This window comes from Anguilla rostrata, chromosome 6 (genome assembly GCF_018555375.3).
Source record: "Anguilla rostrata isolate EN2019 chromosome 6, ASM1855537v3, whole genome shotgun sequence".
NCBI lineage: Eukaryota > Metazoa > Chordata > Actinopteri > Anguilliformes > Anguillidae > Anguilla > Anguilla rostrata.
Genome location: NC_057938.1, coordinates 7,088,472 through 7,111,119, shown reverse-complemented (window position 1 = coordinate 7,111,119; position 22,648 = coordinate 7,088,472).

The window sequence follows — 22,648 nt, the reverse complement described above, 5'->3', positions numbered from 1 at the left end:
GGCACTCCAATGTGACAACTTGCCCCCTGTTTGGAAGAACCTGCGGTGAACCACCCAACAGCCACCCCTCACCCCCCCCCTCCGAACAGCACACATTTGGCTTTGTTCTAAACACTGGGGAGTTTTAATTGTTTAATTGGAGCTGATAGCATCAAGTCCCCAATTAGCATCTGGCTGATGGCAGGCAAATACTGCAAGAGGTCAGTTCCTGAGACACACACGAAGTACATAGAACTATGCTTATTTAGCCATAGCTACACCCTCCCATGTTTACAGACACTCTGATCCACCATAACATATCACATCTGGGTGGACATGCAGCCCATCCCGCAATGGACAGCAAACCATTAGATACTCAAAACCCAAAGTTATAGGGTAGTAGCCATTAATTTCTTAAAACAGGTTGTTTCGATCCTGGATGCCGATTGGCTGAGACCACGTTCTATAGTGAATAATACGATAAATACGATGGAGTAACAGTTGATAAATTGGCCGGTTTGTAAACAGTATCACTCCATGCACAAACATTTACTTACAGACCTCTCTTTTTTGGGACTGTCGGAGGTGAAGTGAGGGGAGGTGAAGGGGTGTTTCAGTTCAACACCTGGGCGGAGGTGGTGGGGGATGAGGGGGGGGGTGGGTATATTGTCAGAACAGTCTGCTCTCGTGGCTGTAAAGTCACTTTGAGATGTGTTTCATCATTGGCCCGCATAAGCCTGCCATAAGCCTGTTCTCCAACCTGCGGGCACGATAGCTTCAGACTTCTTAAATCTCCCATCTGATTTGCCTTCCAAACATCTACAATAGTACTTACCTGACTCATTTTCAATATTTGATCACAAGCGAGATCAAATGCCGAGCAGATGACCGGAATGTACCAAGGGGCTTCATTAAAAGAGTCTGAGGATGGAAGGGTTAGAGTCTTTGAAGCTAAATCCTTGTCAAGGTTAGTATTTTAAATGTATTTAAGGGACACCAGGGGCTGTTTCCCGAGGAAATAATCAATACTTTTCCGTACAATTATTATTTCATGTGAAGCTACATCTAATTGGGGCTTCGGATCAATGTTCAGTTTTATGGTTTATTCAATAAGTATTTAAAAATAAACCCCAGGGAAAGGGTTTAGTTTGACATACTGCGCCTTCACCAAGTCGGTGCTGGAATTACAGAGTTATTCCTGAGTGAGTGACGTGCTGCTAAATCCACTTAATAAGAGGAAAAGTCTGGAACATAAATACCCTTATAATCATCAGTGCCAAACCCTTCACCTTTAGTACAGTACAATACAACTCCTGTGTGTTTTTTAGGTAATTTATGTATTGGTGATTGGATAGTTATATCTTAATGTATACAGTGTGCTTGTTGACGTTGTCACTAATTCATTGTCCAATCGATGCCCATTAAATGTGCATTCATAAATGTAGGAACAATGTACTAGTAGACTGTATGATGTAAGAAAATCATGAATTATATTTGTGTACCTATTAATATAATTTTTGTTGATTTATGTAGCTCACTGAAGGGTTCTCACTTAAATTATGGGATGCTTGTCATCCACCATCACATTTACGGTACTGTACCATAGGGACAGGCAGGGTAGTCGTCTCAGAATCACCCCACCTCACCAAGTAAAAATTGGACAGTGGGTTACACACCAGCTCTGAATTCAACCGCAAGGTTTAGGGGTAAAAAGAGATTTTAAATTAAGCATTTATACTGGCCAGTGTTTTTGTATTCTTCCTGAGCCGCCCAAAGCAACTTTCGACAAAACTAAGGAAAAGGCATTGCAAATGCACGGCTGAAACTTCTTAGCTTTCACCAGAGCGTACCTCCGCTGAATATACCCACAGAATCGACAAACAGGCATGGCGTCTGACTGCCAACAAGATTCACCATTTTCAGGAAGAGTACCAAGAATGAATAATAAATTAAAAAAAAACACCTCCTAGGTTCAGTGTCAAATGATAAATGCATCCACCCCATTCATGTTTCCCCTTTGGATTTCCCATGATCCTCTGCACTTCGGACTCCTCCACTGCAGTATTCCTGCGCGGCGGTTGGGGAGACACCACTGAGCATCAATTATAGCCGCGTGTCAGCACCCACAACTCGCCTCTGCTTCCAACACCTGTGTAGCTATGGAAACGAGTTAACAAGGTCCACCGTGCCCCGGGTGAGAGATGGAGTTTCTGTTTCATGACCGGGAGGAAATACGAGAGACTAGGAAGAGAGAAGAGAGAATGCAGTGAACAACACTGGAAGAGAAAGAGAAAAACGTGCAAAGATCAATTTTGAGGGGGCACAAACTTCACCCAAGTCAGTGAGTTCTCTAAAGGGACTCATAGAGTTTAACGGGCAAACGATTATTTCATCCACAGTAAATGTTAAGGATAGAAAATTGAACGATACTAAATCCTGACCGTGCTTCTCTGACGCTGGCTCTCGAACCAGCCCGTGAAAGCCATACCTTCATTGTTTTTGCAATACAATAACATCATAATCTATTCTCCTGTAATACAGATCCTAATCTGATTATTCTGACAGGCGGCCTCTTCAGCAAACGCTGGACGGCAAATGTGAAATTTATGGTGCTAATACCTAGAATGTGCAAGTCAATGCAGTGCATCCCTAAAGGAGCTATTTAAGACATGAGGACAGTGATTCATCTGGTCAGATATGCAAGAGACACCCATCAATACAAATGCACTGTATTAAAGGGGCCCCATCTCCTCCTTCTGTTCCCTTGTGCACACTGAAATGTCTGGCTTCTTCCCTCATAACCAGAGTGACAGGAAATTTTAAAACTGTGGGAGTTAAAGAACTATATATATATATATATATATATATATATATATATATATATATATGTTTTTTTACATGAAAGGGAAATAGCATAAAGCCTGTAATAACAAAAGAGGTTAGTGTGCCAGAGCAGAATTTAAAACACCATTCTCAACAGACAAATTTGGAACTTCACCTGGTAGCTTAGGTTTCTGAGCTGGTCCTGCAGCATTTTGAAATCTGAATGCGCTCGCAGAACGGTCTCACGGAAAAAAGCGTGCAGATTTTTTGAATATAACATGGACGCCCCCCCGTCGCAGCGCAGAATGAGTGGCAGGCGGCTATTTTGGCTCTGAAATTCGGCAATAATGGCTCATCTGCGATGCAAATGAGACGGCTGAGAGCCGTTCCGCCTCGCGCCCGTGTTCGGGGGCCTCGCATGAAATATGTATCGCCTTTCGAGCACTTTCCCCCCCCCCCCCCCGTTTCCACAAACCGGGCTGTTTCTATGATTTGCATAGTTATTTAAGTATTCATGATTTGGCGGGGGATAATGCGCGGCGTTTAGGCCACTTCCAGCACTCGGCTGACTGCGAGCGAAGGCACTCTCGAGAGCGGGAAACATTAGAAGCCATCAAGCTGACAGACAAATCATTCTTACATGTAAACATAAATATGAGAGTGTGTTTTGAAGTCTTGCAATATCTGTTGCTAGGCTACATTGCATTGTGAAGTGTCTGCCTCTCCTCATTTAGCTCGAGGGATTACAGAGATACCGCAAAAATGATTCCTTTTATTTCCCTCGCATTGTGGTGGTTAACCCTGCTTTTCACCGCTGCAGACGCCTCTTATCTTGTTTTTTTTGTTTTTTTTTAAATAATTGAGTTTAGGTTTCAGACACACACACATCCGCATTGAAAAAATGTTGACGTATATGTATGTTCAAATGATCTGAACTACCTTTCACTGTCTTATATAATCACCTTCAATAATCAAACGTCACTCTGTTCATCTATAAGGAGGCAATCAAACACAAAGCATTGTTCTAGGGGTTTTCTACAGGGCTTTCTTTAATGGCTGATTCCACTGCAGATTCTGAAGAATTCTCAGGCACAAACTTCTAAATTAAGTTCACATTACGCAACGCGAAACTATTAATTTTGCGCCACGCTATTTCACATAGCAATCTGCGCTGCCAATATTTCCGCTTCTCTGCGAGTAATTGATCAATACCGAAAATAAAATCGGCCTATTATAAATCCTCTGGGCCTTTCTTTATCAACATAACAATTCACCGTTTGACAAGTATTGAATGTGAAGCGTATCATTTTTCTTATACTCGGTAATTGCCTCTGCTGGCTAGCACAATGTGCGGCCTGCGAGGGCGAAGTGCAGTTTGTATCCCACTCAGTCTCCCAGCAGTCAGGCCCTTCGCTACGTCAGCCACGCAAAACTGTGAGAGAGAACAGCGCTCACCAGAGGTAACCAATAAAACTGAACGTCGGTTAATTTTGTGATGGCAGTTTTTCACCAAAGAGCTGGTGTAAGATCAATCCATCCATCCATTATGTATACCCGCTTATCCTGGGCATGGTCGCGGGGGGGGGGGGTGGTGCTGGAGCCTATCCCAGCATGCATTGGGTGAAAGGCCCAGGCCGGATTCTAAGTGCTACTCGCTGCACCACCCCTGGTAAAAGATGCCAAAATGAAACAGTGAAGACAAGGGCTCCTGTGACACCACAAAACTGATTTCTAGCCATAAAGTGGGCCTAGGAACAGACAGCACTAGGTGGTAAAGTGCTGAGGACATTGAACTCTTAACCAGAGGGCTTTTGGGTTTGAACACAAATAAAAACAGAGCCATAATGTAAAATGGCTAGGGCATGGTACCCTGGCCCAATGTTGCAGGTTTCATTTGAAGTGCTAACCCATTTAGCATGGAACTGCATGTTACAGATGATAATTCAAAGCTACTCTGTCTTCCTGAATGTGTGATCCTTCTACCATTCACTAGTACTGGGCAAGAGGAACTGATGCAGCAAATATATTTATGCAAGTGGTCCACAGAAATTCAAAGTCCTTACCTTTCAGAAGAGTGAGCGTGGGTGTGGTGGGGGAGGGGCTTGTAAGAAAAATGTACTGTAAGAAAGTACTGTAGAACAGCCTTTGAAGTGCTTCTCCTTTGCACACCCACATACACACACACGCGCACCCTCATACGCATGAAGAATGTAAAAAGTACTGTAGAACAGCCTTTGAAATATTTCTCCTCTGCAGACCCTTACGCACACACAACTCCCGCACACAGGCACACACAGACACACACACACACAAGCATACACACACACACGCATACACACACGCATACACACACACACACACGCACACACACGCACACACACACACTAGCCACAGCCTCTTTCATCTGCTCCTCATCCTTTCATCTTTGCCCTCTCATGCTGCTGCTGGCTCCAGGGATGCCCCCTCTGTCCAACACCCTCTCCCTCGCTCGCTCGCTCCCTCTCTCGCTCGCTGGCCGAGCTTTAATGTCTTCTCACTGCAAGATCAAGAACTCGCTCTTTATTATCTTTTCCTGCTGTTCTTGCCTTGAGTAAATGAACACAGCAGGATAACCCAAAAAAAAAATCACACTTCAGAGTAAGAGAAAAGCTATCAGTTCAAAATTAAAGAACACCTTCATACAGTTAAAGTGCTGCTTATGTTACCAAATCCTTTTCATACAGTTGAAAGATGAAATTCAAACTTTTTCAGTTGGTAAAGAAAATGTATAATAACAGTCAAAAGCCTCAGTTGCTCTTTTGACTAAACAGATTCAGTACTTAACCCCTCTTGGGTTCCCAAGATTCCACTTAGACACTGTTAACTTGAACTGTAAACCATATGGAAATGTGATAAAGAAAAAAGCTTTCATTTCTTTTATAAGAAAACAGCTTAGCCACTTACAACACATTTCAGGTGATGCCTTACAAACATGGTTCTCTGTTCAGATTTGCATCAAGCAAATTATTATTCACATCCAGTGTATTTTCTCTGAAGGAAATCTCTATCACGCTACAGTCCTGCTGCACAGGGTTCAGCACATGTATATTACACATTTTAAAAGGAGGCTTCTCCCAGACAACAAAGGCCAGTTTTATTTCCTCGGCTTCTGGTTGCCAAGTTTCCAAGGCTACCAGGACGATGCCTCAGAGCGTCCTACTGAGATGCCACGGTCTCCAGGGCACCAATCACTGAAGGTGCCGGGCACCACGGCGCTTCCCATGAGGCACTGCTTCTCATTGTTCTCGCCGTGTGTGTTTCCCTCTGCGTGAGGGCACCCGTGGATGCGCCCAGTGCAAAGATGGTGAAATATGGCGTAATGTGTGTGCTCAAACGTATCATCACCCCCCGTGCGTTTGTTCCCTCCCTATGTGCTGTGACCTCCAACTTAATTTCCTATTACACTGAATATAGCCCATTACCCTTATCATGGTAGTGCTTTCGGAATAAGCCTCCTGTTAAGGAACTGTGCTTTCCCCCCCAATGTGTCCCTGCGTTACATCATTACGCTGCCTCCGTAAGTCTATAACTAGAGCTCCCGCATTCTCTGATTGTAATTGATGCTGAGATCTATTAAGTTACACTGAGCATTATGCCGTTCACCGAGCTCCAATCCCCATATTGCATATTTTAATAAAGCAAAAGAGCAAAGCTTATTACTTCCATTTCACGCAATCCAAGATATGCGATGATAAGGAGTCTGGAGAATGTATGGCAACACTGATGCCTTATGATAAGTAGTGAGCATTTGTTTATTCCAAAACATAGCATAGCAGGTAGCATAAATATGTGCACGGGAAAAAAAAAAACTGCTACGTACTAACAATTCCCCTGAGCCCGCGGCGTGACAATCTCTCTTCATTGCAGTATCCACGAGCGCATTACATCGCAGCTATTTCAGGGTGACAGGACAGCCCCGCGCTGAAATCCCTGGCCTGCCGAAAAGTGTGAAAAAGCGCCACTCTCGCTGCTGCCAGAAATCAAATGCGGAGCCCGGGGTGGCGGTGGGGACACATTGCTGCGGAAGGTGTACCTGCACCGGTTTTTTGACGAGAACTTGCTGCCGGTACCCGTTCGGTGCCATCCTGCTGGAGCGCAGAGGTTAGGGTGGCCTGGGTAGGTGAGTTTGTGTCTGGCAGAGCTGGGATGCACATACAGCACAGCTGCAAGCATGCACACACAGCACCGCTGCTAGCATGCACACATAGCACCACTGCTAGCATGCACACACAGCACTGCTGCTAGCATGCACACATAGCACCACTGCTAGCATGCACATACAGCACTGCTGCTAGCATGCACACACAGCACTGCTGCTAGCATGCACACAGAGCACCACTGCTAGTATGCACACATAGCACCACTGCTAGCATGCAAACACAGCTGCACTGCTAGCATGCACACATGGAATCACAGCTAGCATGCACACACAGCACCACAGCTAGCATTCACATACAGCACTGCTGCTAGCATGCACACAGAGCACCGCTGCTAGCATGCACACATAGCACCGCTGCTAGCATGCACACAGAGCACCGCTGCTAGCATGCACACACAGCACTGCTGCTAGCATGCACACAGAGCACCGCTGCTAGCATGCACACAGAGCACCACTGCTAGCATGCACAGCTGACAGAGGGGCTCCAGGGATTCTGCTGAGACCCAGTGTGGGTGGATGCAGATTACTAGAGGGGATGCGCTCCATTTCTCCTGGGTCAGGGATCGCCAGGGGAAACAGGTTCTCCTGAACCAGGGAATACTATCCTGTCCTTGTATCATGTCCAAGCAGTACCCACTCAGCCTTCACATCCTGCTGAAGGATTTCTGGACTGGTGTGTGCTTCTAACAGCTCAGTACATGCTATTCTTCTACTGAATTTCCCAAAATACATACTTATGTTTCCTATCTTACCAGGACTATCTCTCTTTTTCTGGAAGTAACCCAAGATATTAAAGAACAAAAACATGTTCTCATTTATCATACGCATTTTCTTATAAAAAGCCTCTTACTTGGCACAACTCTCTTCTCTAACAAACTTACTTGTCCGTACATTTTAAGAAATGTTTGTTTAATGTAATCCTACAAAATTATGTTTGAATTTGAAAAATGGGTACCTATTGAGGTTTTTATAATGAAATTACACTTGAGAAAATTTAAACTATGCTGTGGGACAGGCCAATTTAGTATGTGGACAAACAAATTTACTATGTATAGGCCAATGTGCATTTAGAATTTCATTTGTACCATACAATTTGTTTGCACAGACAGAAGCACTTTTTTTTTCTTTAAACCACTGAAGCTGGTTATTACTGACTTCAAACCAAAGGGTATTAAAGTACATTTTATATCAAAGCTTAACAGAATTCACAAACAGCACAAGATTAATGAGAATTTTCCTCTCCTCTTGGGACAATTCAAGCTTAATATCATTGATTGGAGGACAGCGCTTCGAGTCAAAATCAAAATGAAAACCCTAATAATGAGATGTGCACTCTCAGATGAACAGTTTTATTTATAAATAAACTCTGGGGGGGGGGGGTGTAATTTAAAAATCAAATCATTAAGACCAGGCTGGGATCACCGGCGTACGCCACTGACTACTAGCCCGTGCACTTTACACAACCTCGGCCGCTCTCCGTCCAAGAGTCAAGAGTTTGCGAGGAACAATCGGCCGAGGCCTTTCCTTCCCCTCCCAGCTTTTAGAGGGTTAGAGTTTCTTCATTTAAAAAAAAAACTTTAAAAAAAGGGAACAAAAAAAAACAAAAGCAGCAGGAAGTGGAGCCGGTGAAGAAGGGCCGAAACCCCCCCCCGGCTGTTTGAGAAGGCCGCCGCCCCCGCCCCCGCCGCCGCCGCCGCGGAGCGCCTCAGAGCCGGGCGTGGCCGGGGCCGCGGCTCCTTTGTGCGCCGGGCCGCTGTTTGATGGCGGCCGCCGCCGCCCATTGTGGGCTGTGTTTGTCCTCCGCGCAGGTGTCCCCCCGCCCTGTTTGCGCTCACCCCCATTGAGCCGCCGTTTGCTTTCCTGTCGCCGGGCGGGTTAGCGCTCAATGCCGCTGTTTGTCTAACTCGTCCTATAGCCGGAGGTCGGGGGGAGTGGGGGGGGGCACGGTCAGTCATGACCCATGCGCCACCCCCCCCCCACCCCCTACACTGTGCCCCGGTCAGGAGGCAGCCTGAGAGAGGCATGGGTCCCTGCTTTTCTCTGCCTGTTTTCAAGGGCTTTCTCTGAAGGTATTTTTTTATGTCTATATTAATTATGTGCTTTTAATTGTTTCCTGTTAGGTGTTAATTGTTGTTTAATTGGCTCCTGTTTGCGGCAAGATGAATTTCTTCACTCGGGAGCAATAAAATATATTTCATTCTATTCTAACGTTCTCCATTCTCCAGCTGAATCTCTCTCTCTTTCTCCCATTTAATCATAGTATGATTAGTAGCAGTACCAGTAGTAGTTCTATAATTAGGACTAGTATTAATGAACTGTTTTTATGCATCTATATTTCCATATTGGATATACATATAGGACATATTCTTTTGCTATTATTTTTTAGTTTTATCTTATTACAACTGAGTCTTGTGTAGGCAGACTGACGTTTTTGCGTGTCCACACCGTGCACTCAAGAGCGATTGCAAGGGCACACGTGGAGCATGAGTTTTAAACAGTACCTCTCCCCCCCCCTACAGGTCTGAGCTATCTGCTCCTGCAGGGTGAGCCGGGGCAGGACATTCCAAAAACTTGCCACAGCCCTCCCTGTGTCTGTGTCCTCTGACAGAAAGGAACAGAATGAAGACATATTTTGGTCCACAAAGACATTTTTTTCCACTTCAACTGCTAATCTGAGGACATCGGTATCAGTCAGAGAAACTATAGCAATTTGCGTCGTTTGTAATATATTCACTTGCTTTTTATTAATTATGGTATTTACTTCTTGTATTTCTTTCCTTAAAAAATAAATCATGAAATATATTTTATCCAAGGCTCTAAGTAGTAACTCTTTTTTCTTTAATTTAAGATTTTGGGTGTTACAATGGGCTTAAACTATGACAGGTCTTTAAATGGCAAGTCATAATATTTTAAGATAACGCTACACAAATTCTCATTGAGGACCGAGTGCGCTAACCTCTTTAGCAGGGCCCCTGGAGGAAACGGAGATATGATTAGGAATTTGTTAGCGGGCTTCTATTTCAGTGCCGATGACACACTTTCTCTCCTCTATCCCACAGCGTGGCTTTGCTCTTGACTTTCGCACCGTCTCTTTAAAAACTGGATCAGCCCTTTAACAGCTTCCTGGAAACGCAACACCCGGTTCACAGGAGGGGAGGTAAAAAAAAAAAATTAAAAATTTTAAGTAAAAAAAAATAACAGAAAATTGTACCTCAGACTTAATTCCCAACAAACACTTCTTTTTTTTTCACAGAAATGTGAAAAATTAGATTCAGTTCATTTCATATTCACTTCTTCTGAAATGAAAGACTTAAACAGCCTGGACTGCAGGGTAAAATGGAAATGTATCTGTATTTTACTGATACTGAACCTTTACTGGTACTGCATACAGTATACTATTTCATGTGATCATCATAATTTCTATAGAGCGCAATATTACATAAATACGCAATGATGATGATGATGATGCCGTTCAAGTTCCTTTTTTCTTGAGTGAATCATATTAATCTGCTAAACCTGTATATCCATGTACATGTACACAGCGTTTGCAATGCCTCATTTAAAGGCATTTAGAGAGTTTTCCACCAACGCCGTGCTGGAAAACACACTTCCTCAATTCTAGCCAGTGTCTTGTCATTTTCTTAAACCCCCTCAATCCCATTTTTCCCCAATTTTCCGTCCCTCACAGATTGAATTTACCAGAATGCGGAGTCTTATGAAAGAACAACGATGAAGCAAAGAGTTGCTTTTTTAAATTTTTTTATGTAGAGTTAATAAAGGCCAGGTTTGTACGTTTATTAGAATATGGTAAAGACACAAAACAGAGTGTGAAAGTCTTAAAACAGCCCCATCCGGGTTGGACTGCAAATGGTGTTTTTTTTTGTACCACCTTTAGTAGTGGAGGTATTGTGCACATGCAAACATGATTATGGCCCTGGACTGTCACCCACGTTTGTTTTCTGTTGAGAAGGATTACAGATCCTGACACTCGTGATTAATCACTGCATGCCAGACATCTGAATTCAGCCCAGGGAAGGTTCAACTTTTAATTCATTCCACATACAATCTATTCAAACCAGCTGCCGGCTCCTCCGTCTCCCCTTTTCTTCTTAATGACCACAGCACTCTACCTTCTTTCTCTTTTTCCAGCTTCCATAATTACGCAGAAAAAAGGAAATACAGAAGAAACTGGGAAGAGTCGTAGGCGTGTGGTTGGAGGTCCTTTTCAGCTCCTGAAAGTTTACACTGTAGAAACGCCACAGGAAATACGGTTCATTCTAGAGTATGCCTAATGCATTAGAGCACTGTCATGTGCTTAAGCAAGTGAGCATGGGGTATAAATCCATGCTTTATACGAGGATTGGCAATTTTACAGATACTTGGTCTGGGATTGATTTTTGTCATTTATACTGCAGAAAAAATGAAACAAAACACATGGGTTTTCTGTCCAAGACATAAAATATTGCCCAATAACATTTAACAATATTACACAGCCTGGCCGCACCTTGATGTTTCTTTTTCGTCTCGTGATTGATTTTAGACTACGAGTTCGGAGAGAAGCGCGAGCGTCATGGGGGGGGGGGGGGGTAAAAAAAAAAAAAAAAAATCAAACTTTTGAAGGCAGCAGCGTCTCGCCCGTCGAACGTGATCGGCGACAGATTGCCAGCGATCGCACCAGGTAGACTCCGCCCGTATTCCGGCGCCGTCCCGCCAGATGGGCCGGAGCCGCGCGCGGCGGGGAAATCATCTGGAGTTCTCAATAATTCAGCGACTCCGCGCGTGACACCGACGGAGGTTCAGCTCGCTCCGACTGGGCGCAGATGGGGAGGCAGAGACGGATTTCGGCGGGAAAGCTAAGCAAACATGGAGAACTCTCCGAGGAAGCACGGGGGGGGGGGGGGGAGAAAAAGAAGGGGGAAAAAAAGCGAAACAGTTAAGGATGGACAGAATGCTGCTCGTCTCCCCCGGGCCCACGGGAAGACTTTTCCCTCCTGCTCGAAGCTCGCAGTCGAGACGCAAAACGAAAGAGAAGAACCGACAAATAAAAAAAAAAAGAGGAAAAGTAAAGAAATTGAAAAGCAGTCAAATGTAAAGCGTGTAAAATGCGACGTGGATCAGCGGAAGCCGCTCGCACGAGCGCCGGGACGACCGGGTAATCAGCCGATCACTCAGAAACACAGCGAACCAGTGACTGTGAGCGCGACGGGTGCAGACAGGTAGTGAAATGACTTGCCGTGGAAAGACTTTGGCATCTAGAAACTTTCCGGAGGATTTGCCGACAAACTGTTCCATTCGAAATACGTAAAGATTCCATTCCAGGAGAATAGAAGTCCCATGGATTGAACATCTGTAGTCCGTAGCTATTCTGGGCTTTAGGTCACCAAGAAATGTAAATGGTAAATGGACTGCATTTATATAGCGCTTTTATCCAAAGCACTTTACAATTGATGCCTCTCATTCACCAGAGCAGTTAGGGGTTAGGTGTCTTGCTCAGGGACACTTCGACACGCCCAGGGCGGGGATCAAACCGGCAACCCTCCGACTGCCAGACAACTGCTCTTACCTCCTGAACTATGACGCCCCCTATATGCATGGCTGACATTTAGTACCCATCTGGAATGGTAACACATCTTCCTTGCCAAGTTGAATGCGGCTCGTGAGACAGGAAATTGCCCCGAGGGTCACCTGGTTGACTCTTTACAACAAAATAGTGAGACGGCATGCTGGTTACCCTCTCCTAATTAGGGTTTAGCTGCTCTGATAGTATGTGAAAGGTCACAGTGTGATATTTATTCAACACTGGTTTCTTTTTTTTCTTTTTCTTTTCTTTTTTTTTAACCAACCTCTTTTCGTATCACCACACACTTTTAAAATCAATATTTCACAATAGTAAAATAGGCCACCTTTTCCGTGTACAAATCATAAGATAAATTATAAAAATGTACATTGAAGGAAATAAGATTAGACTGCCAAAAGATCTGCAGGCATGGTCAAATCTGTGCCTACACTTTTAAGACATACATATGTTGTCTATCTTAACCAAGTAATAAAAACTTTGCTTCAAAATAAATGAAAAACTCAAACCAAGTGTTCAATAACAATGCAACTGGTTTCTTACCTTTAAGAAACTAGATCAAATTCAAATCTACAATTACATAACTTTTTTCTCTTTTTTGCAAACTATATCCAGTATCATCATGACAGGAGTAATTTTATTTTATTTTTTTTTTAAAAACATTGTACCTCTCAAAAATATGTAAATACCCTTCCCATTTACAGGCACTCAGAGCTAGAGGTGACAGTCAATTTTTCTGAGGATAAATAGTTATAAAACAAAGTCAAATATTGCAAATATTCTGAAAATAATTCCAATGTGAAGTCTGTGAAATTTGGAGATATATGGAGTCCAGATGTAATTTGCTGTTTCAGGGAAGTCTATGTCTAGTCTGGGTGCTTTGTTCCTACAGCTCAAAACTCCAATTTCATCTCAATCGCTCACTATCATATAAATTATGTACTGTAAATGAAACTGCTTGGGAGAGAAAAAAATTATTATTACAAATATGTTTTGTCCTGCAATATTCACAATATCATAGAGTGAAGCTTTAACTCACTTTAGCTGTGAACAGTTTTCATAATTCCCCAAGTGCACTTCATTTTTACAATATCAGAGCTGTGAGAGTGTGCACATGATACTTCTGAAGATATAATATGTTATTTAGAGTAAGGGGGGAGGGGGGTGAGATTGAAGAAGCAATGTGAAAACAGCTTTATTAAACAAACTGCTTGGTTTCATGAATTTCCCTTGTAGTTCGCTAGACTTTCAGAAAAATATGTTTAATATATTTCTGCAGTCTCTGTTGTCCCTTTTTTCCCCCAAATAATCCATGGCTCGGGTGACCATTTCCCCTATCACACCACACCATGTTGTGATTCCATTTGAATAAGCACCACTCAAATCCTTAGGCCCCCACATTCAGCATTGTGACATCTGCTCAAGAGATTGTCGACTTTCAATGAGAAAAAAATGAGTAGGTAAACAAAGTGGGAGATTTACCTGTGGCTGTGAATTATCACCAGTGTATTAAGTTGTGGTAAACTACTTCTGAATGACTTTCTTCAGAATAAAATACTGTTCACTCCCATGTTCCCTCCACATAAATCTGTCATCTCAAAAAACTTGCATGTGTACATGCACCCCAGTGAACATTTTTGTGATGAAGCCTGTGAAACTGCATTGAGGCGTTCAGGCGAAAATCCAGCCACACTTGGTAGAAAAGTGAAAGTTTTATAGCCGACTAGGACGCAGCCACGCCATATCCAGGTAAAACCTGAGCTATATTGGGGTTAACCTAGACTGTCTACATCAAAACATCTCGCAACCTCGATTTCCACCCCTCATGACATCTAGGCTAGATTCAGTCTCCAGCTCACCGAGAGAGAAAAGATCTTTTCATTTTAATCTCAATTTTAAGACATGCTGTACCTTGAAAACTTGCAAAATCTGTCATTTGGTATTTTTTAATATTAAAAATAAATAGAATAGCGACCAGAATCTTTTTTTATATAGATTTAGTAGTATTTGTATATTTAATTCTAAAATAAATACTGTCTTTTGATATTGCAAAATGCACCAGATTCATGGGTTAAATTTGTGCACTGAAATATGAAATATATGCACTTTTTGCTCAAAATATCATTAAAAATTTGGATTGAATTCCGAAGAATGATTTTTATAGCAGGCCACACATTGTCTTTCCCAGCAATAGCAGTCTACACATCCATATTTATTTATTTATCAACACATTATTTATGCAGGATGCAGTGTAATGCAAGACATGATAAGTCAGCTGAAAAAGTGTTTTGCAGCGGGGGTACTGGCTGGCAGAAAAAAGAGACTGTGAAAGACAAAAAAGGAGGAGGGGAGCACAGGCAAATACAAAGATGGAGAGAGAAACCAAAGGGATGATGAGATGAATGAAAGACAAAGGGATGAATAAAACAGCAGTGTTAAAAAAAAAAGAACAGGGCCAGTGACTGCGCTGCTGGCCACAGCTCTGTTTCTGATGGTCCAGGTGTGGGCTGCGGCGGGGGGGGGGGAGCAGGGGGAGGGGGGCAGCTCGGTGCGGATGAGGGACCAGCGGGAGAAGCGCTGCCAGCAGGAAGCCGGTTTTTTGTGGCGAAGGCGGACAGGTGGTGACGGGCCGGATCCCTGAGCCGCGCGCGGCAGAGCCTCTTTCCTACTGCCGCGGACCCGGAACAACGGGGCCCAAAACAAAAGGGCCTGGAACAATGGGGCCCGGCAGATGTGTTCACTGCCGCTCCACAGTCTGATGCATAATCCACGGCTTCGGCATCAACGTGAGCGGATTCAGAGAGGGGGCCTTTGTGGGGGGGCCAAGCGGCCAGGTTAGGCGGTGCAGCTCACTCCAGACAGCGGCAACCAATAAATAACCGCGTAACGCACCTCCCATTGTGATGCGCCCACGTTCATATTACACATCATTATTTTATATTGGCTCCGCCATCCCGCATGAATATTTAGGGCGTATACACACTGCTATACATAATCCGAGAACAGAATTACTAAAACAGACACCCCAAAATGTTTAGCGGACAGGCATAAGCCAACAGGGAGTGGGGGGGGGAGCTAAATCGCTTAACTCTCGGATTTGGGAGTTGCACGGGCCGCACAGACTGCTTACAGGGACGGAACGCTTCCACACAGCTTGGCATGACTCCCTCTAATCCGTCTGTAAACCCCTGGCAGAATATGAATCACACGCGCTTCGCATGGATATCTTCCAGTTCAGCTAGTTAGGTGGGCCGTGACCTCAGGCGCTAACTCTCTCCTCTCCTCTCTATCCCTCCCTTCCTTCCTTTCTCTCACTCCCTTTCTCTCTCTCTCTCCGTCTCTCTCGGATACCCAGGAGGCACTGGTAGTGGCGTGTACGCGTGAGTGGCAGCGGCGGTGGGCGTCGGGGAGGGGGGCGCTGGGCGTGGGGGGTGGGAGGGACGGACGGGTGGAGAGAGGCTGATCCGTTTGGATGTGTGAGCGGGACGCGTCTCTCTGGGGTAACTCCAGGCCCCGGACCGGAGCCTGTGCAAGCAGCAGGACAGTCTTATGGAGGCCCTAGAGCCTCTCCAATTCTGTGCTCCCATGTAAAAAGACCAGACTCCACGCTGGCTTTTTACTGTCATCTCAGAGTAGCCGAACACTGCACTGTAAAGCTGTCCAGATGATGCACAAATGGATACACTCAAAGCCTGCCCTGTTGTTGTCTGTATTAAGGCTATAGTTTTGTGCAGTAGCTTTACTGACCCCTTCTAGTCTTAAGAGTGACGTGTTCAAAATGCACAATTTAATTGTAAACATTGCAGAAATACCTCAGAAGAGCCTGCATAGTCACTATAACACCACAGCAAAGCGATTTTAAAAAAAATATTCGGAATACAGAAGAATCTGTAAAATATTCATGACAAGGATCTTGCTGCCACAGCCTAAATGCGATGGATTGTCTGGCAGAAGAGTGGAGTGTGCCAACACAAATACCACTAACATAATTTCTAGCCCCATGTCTGTAGCCTGACAGAACAGCTTGATAAGATGTCAACTTTTCCATTACCGTGTCCAGAATGATGGTCCGGAGTTTGGTACACATGTACAGCTGATATCCCCACCTGCCTACCGCACTGACACTCTGGGCTGCGGGCGCTAATGCCTCCTGATTGCTAACTAATGCCGAATTCCTCCTCGGCCGATGCCACGGGCCGCTATCTGCTCCCTCTAAGCCCCCCTGTTTGATTTCTGAAATTAAGTAATGGTCCCATAACCAAGACGAGTTGCATTCCTGATATCTCCTGAGAGAGAGAAAGACAGACAGTCTGTGAGTATGAGTGTGTGTGAGCGTGTGTGTGTGTGTGTGTGCGTGTGAGAGAGAGAGAGAAAGAGAGAGAAAAAACAGTGGCTGCCAAAGATGTTGATGTCTGGTGTAAAGGTTAAATTAATATTTCATGGACTTAAATAAATAATATCACCCCCACTCGCCCTGAATTATTGCACTGGGATAAAATGTGGCATGCATTTAAAAAACAGATTTTCACGCAGAAGGGAGCAACGTGCTCGATAATGTTTCTTTGGGTTATTCTTCGTTAAAGCCAGGCTTTTTTCCAACATCTCCTTTTAAATTATATTCAAATGCAAGCAGAAAAGGAGCAATTAATTAAATTAAATAGAGCTGAGGTCACAGAAAAGCTCGCAAAGCTAACGGGGTAAAGGATAGCAGTGCTTTATTTTCAGTATTCTTCACTGGTTTTTGCCAAATTGAAAATCAGTACTGAGTTGTTTTGCCATTTGTCGGAGGCCAGGGCTGAAGAACATTTTCTGGCTCAAAGCGAGCGCTCCGCTAACTGTCAATTCTAGAACCCGGAGTCATCGCCATGATACGGATTGCAGTATTTTCAGAATCGCTGCAGAGAGGAGGTGCTGTGTGCACGCCTTGACTTGAGTGACCCTTTGTTGATTCTGTTTTGTCGTCCGGAGGACCCACAGATCATCCGGGGGGAAAGACGGTTTTTTGTTTTTTTTCCCGGTGCCGAGCGGCTTGTCGTCGGGCGGAAATCGCCCGGACGCAAGCGACCGGCGGGACTCCTCGGCGGTGTGAAACTGCCAGCCTGTTATCTGGGGGTAAACGCGTCCTCAATCTGCTCAGAGTACCTGCGCAGCAGTTTTTCCCCCCCCCCCCACCTGCTCGGCTGTCACGGTGTCAGTTACAGTCGGAGTCCTCCGGAGTCCCAGGGCGCCGCCTGGCATCTGTCTGGGCGTGGAGACGCAAGCGTTAACGACGACGCGGGAGAAATGAGGGAGAAACGCGATGAAGACGTCAGAGATACCGGCTAAGGGGGGAGAGAGAAAAGAGAGAGAGAGAGAGAGAGAGAGAGAGAGGCTCTAATTTCTTAATCGCCCATCGGATAGTTTGCGCGATCTTCCGCGAAAGAAAGAGCGGGGAACGACGACGTGAGGCAAACAAACGCCGTTGCCGCGCTCTGACGGCAAACAAAAGGCCCGAACGCGTGAGCCGCACGCACGACGCTAGCAGCTCGGTGGAGGCGCGGCGGCCATCTTGAATTTCCTCCCTTGTGGCTGTCGGTGACTGTAGGGTCAGGTGTGCATCGCCTACAGCGAAGCGGCAGTTGGCAGTTGTAAGTGCCGTGCTAGATTGGAGTCCCTCCTCCATGGCTGGAGCAGACAACAAAAGAAATGAAAATCTGTGGCTGCGTTGCTAAAAAAGAAATGAAAATATTTAAGCTTCCTTCAGGAAATTGAGATGGGTAATGAGAAAATGCATTTTAATGCCCTGGGGTGGCACCCTATAGGTACATAAAATTGTACCCCAAGCCAGCAATACATAATTCATTTGTACCTTTTTTAGCTTGTAAAACGTACCTATTAGTGCCCAAATAGAACATTTTTATACTTTCAGTGTACATTTGGGAAACTGTTCCCTGAAGAACAAACATGTACCTCCACTGTACCTTTATTTCTGACAGTGCAGCAATAGCCTTATGTAGCCTTGCAGGAGAGTCACGCAAGGTCCTGTCCATAAAGAAAATTGTTATTTAACACTGCCTTGAACCGTCAATCAAATATTTTATCCTGTTCCACCCTAAAACACTGTAAAGAAAATGTTGTTCTTGTTTAGAAGAGATAATGCTGAAAAAATCAGGAAAACATAACATTATCTTCACTTCCTCACAGAACAGAAAGACTCGTCCTTTCACAAGAGTCTGGTGAAGGTCATTACAGTCAGTCGCTGTTTTTTCCTGGCATTAAAAACATAACGTTTGCAGGGTTTTTTTTGTCATACATAGACTCGGCAGAAGTGAAAAGTGTGAAAATCGCACAAAGCAGCGTACCGGGGGTGGAACTGTCAGCTCCGCTGCTGTTAGCGGTGCGATGCTGCAGGGTCCACTCCGCCTCTCTCTCTCTCTCTCTGTTTCTCCCGATATCTCTGAGGTGGGGATTAGCCCTCTCCCCCACGCTGCCACACGGGGACTGGGATGTGCAGAAAGCTGACATTGGGTGAAGAAGAAGAAGAAGAAGAAGAAAAAAGAAATCAAGGGAGATGTTTAAAAGAGGAGGGTTTTTATTTTTTTTACACGGTTGACCTTAAAGGGATTGCGAGTTTGATTTCGGTCTTTCGGTCTGGATTTTAAAGCTCGATAAAACGTCCAAACGGTTTGGAGCGCTCCCTCATCTCCTGGCCAGCCAGAGAGGTGTGTGGTGGTGCTGCTGCTGCTGTGGCTTTGAGCTGATGAGCCAGGCCGCTGCCTTTCTCCGGGAGCCCGTGTGGAGCTCCTGGCGACCATCCACCGCACTCACACCCGACTCTTAATTCACGGTCCCAGACGACTTTTTGAGGAGGGGGGATAAAAACGACCTCACTCTGGAAAGTGCTTACTCTCCCACCGAGGCGAGACGTGTAAACGATGTGGTTTTACACCTGAAACTAACGGGCAGACTGACAAAAAAACAAAGTCCCTAAAACCAACGCAGGACTGCGCGGTCCTGCTTAAATGCGGCGTGCGCAATCAAACTTTATTGAGTTTATCCGCAAAAGGAGGGCGCTTTTTTCCCCCGCCAGAAGCCCTGTTGCCGTGGCGAGCTGGGCTGCCGTCTTCGACTCCGCACACCTCCATGGTGGCCGGGCGCGCGGCGGGATTATGTCACGGACTCAGTCTCAACGGCTCAGCGGCTTCGCGTCTCGTCGCGGGCATTCTGGGATGCCTCGAAGAGAGGATCCTCTCAATAACCCGCCTTATTGCAAGCGGCAGCTCTTGAGCCGCTCTATTTGTTCCTAAGACGTGATGAGCAGGGGTGTAGTACCCACTCCTCACAGCAAGCGAGCACGCATTCTGAGAGCGAGACAGAGAACCAGAGAGGGAAATTTCAGATCTCCTCCTGCTAGAAGCCACATGGCTGTCGCTTGATCACGGGAGCGGTCTTCACCGTGGAAGCAAGCTGGTGACCTGGCTCTCCATCTCAGGGTCCCTCTCTCACCAGGCTCATGCCAATGGCTTGCCAATGACACGCCTACTGACATGCTGAGGGCACGGGGTGCAGGGGCAGGAAGACATTAAAACGGCCACTTTCTGAAGGTCATTCACCGTCATAAATAACTGTGAAAGCAAATTGCTCGCACTGATTGTTTTATGTGATTGTTTTATGTGAGTGAGTGTGCTTGCACTGATTGTTCCATGTGATTGTTTTATGTGAGTGAGTGTGCTTGCACTGTTTGTTCCATGTGATTGTTTTATGTGAGTGTGCTTCCACTGAATGTTGTGTGTGAGTGTGCTAGCACTGATCGTTTTGTGTGTGAGTGTGCTATCTCTGATTGTTTTATGTGTGTGAGTGTGCTATCACTGATTGTTTTATGTGAGTGTGCTATCACTGATTGTTTTATGTGTGTGAGTGTGCTATCACTGATTGTTTTGTGTGTGAGTGTGCTATCACTGATTGTTTTATGTGTGTCAGTGTGCTATCACTGATTGTTTTATGTGAGTGAGTGTGCTATCACTGATTGTTTTGTGTGTGAGTGTGCTATCACTGATTGTTTTATGTGTGTGAGTGTGCTATCACTGATTGTTTTATGTGTGTGAGTGTGCTATCACTGATTGTTTTATGTGAGTGAGTGTGCTATCACTGATTGTTTTATGTGTGTCAGTGTGCGATCACTGATTGTTTTATGTGTGTGAGTGTGCTATCACTGATTGTTTTGTGTGTGAGTGTGCTATCACTGATTGTTTTATGTGTGTGAGTGTGCTATCACTGATTGTTTTATGTGTGTGAGTGTGCTATCACTGATTGTTTTATGTGTGTGAGTGTGCTATCACTGATTGTTTTATGTGTGTGAGTGTGCTATCACTGATTGTTTTATGTGAGTGAGTGTGCTATCACTGATTGTTTTGTGTGTGTCAGTGTGCGATCACTGATTGTTTTATGTGTGTGAGTGTGCTATCACTGATTGTTTTATGTGTGTGAGTGTGCTATCACTGATTGTTTTATGTGAGTGAGTGTGTTTGCATTCATTTAATCACCCTCCTCTCTCCAGCCAAACAGGCCTGTAGCCTCACTGTGGCATCATCATACTGAGCATGTGCAGGTATTATTAGGTAAGGTCCCTTGTGCTGATGCTCACAGGCTGTATGACATATCTGGCTTGTGATTGCATGAAGTTATTAGTGCATGAGCTGTGTTTGTAACCCGCTATTTTCCCTAGAGCAAGCTCGACTGATTCTGCGGAACAGCAGAACCATGAAAGAGAATCATACCAACAAAGGGAGAAATTCACAACTGTATAATTCCCTGAAATATATTCTAAGATGAAGTAAACTGTGGTACAGCTGAAGATATTTCTGTCCGCTGCTTGCTGTGAACGGTATTCCCATCTCTCTTCCGATGCTAATCAATTCTGCTTACCAGCCACTCCAAAGAAAACAGTTCAATTTTAAGAGCCGCTCTGAATTAATAACTTGGGGGGGGGGGGGGGTGTGCAGGACAGAAACTCTCGGAAGGTATGAGTAATTTGCTTTACCTTTTGTTTCCATGCCTCCCCACCCTCCGGGGGGTTTTCGTCAAATGGCAGTTGGTCATTTCTGAATTTCATGCCGGAGATGTATTGAAAAGGTTACGCGGTTTTCCCTCCGAGTTCACTCCCTCGCCGTGACTGACTGCATTCTGAGGCCCCCAACACTCCTTCCTGCCCTACTTTCTGTGCCCCCCCCCCCCCCCGACCCCTCGTCCTGGGGGGGAGGGGAGGAGGGGTGCTTTTCTCAAATGAACAATGACGAGGATGGCAGAGGGCTTTGGCCGAAGGAACATGATTATAGTCATTGGAAGGTTACACCTGTGTGTATTCTATACATTGCATTACTTTATATAGATTTAGCAGGCGTCCTCATACAGAGCAACTTCTAAAAAAAGAAAAAATAAAGAAAAACCAAGAACATAACTGAATTCACTAGGCTTATAAGAGCAGTAACTCTTGTAGAGCAGTACGCTAAAGTGGAGAGGAAGGACATAATTCCATAAAGTGTAATACTTTAGCTGCATAGCTTATCATTTCCACTCAGTTATTGTGGCTACACAGTTAAAATCCCAGCAGCTATCAACACAGAGCACTGGGAGGGTACATGGAACTGGGATATCATATCTTTCAGCTAAGTTTTCATTTTCTCTTATCTGCCACCTGGAAAGCATGTGGAAGCCATGGTTTGTACAGTGAGGCCTAGCGGCATTCGGGCGGACTGAGAGAGAAGCATCATGGGACAGCATGAGAGGGATGGGCGGAGGCAGCAGGGCGGGTGCGAGGGGTAGGGGGGGAGGGGGGGGGGGCGGAGCGACGTGAACCGAGATCCTTGGGCTGTTCCCCCCCCGCCCCGGAGAAGGGCAGAGGGATCAGGGGGTGAAAAGTCGAGGGGAGGACAAGTTGACGGATAGAGGCGGGGTGGAGGGGTCAACCCGCGAGGACTGACTCAACCCCTGCCAGGGTTATTACCTCCGAGATCATTATCTGGGTCTGTTAGCGCGGCCCACCACCTGGAGGCAATGAGAGCCCGGGCGCAGTCCGCCGAGCCGGCGATTAATTT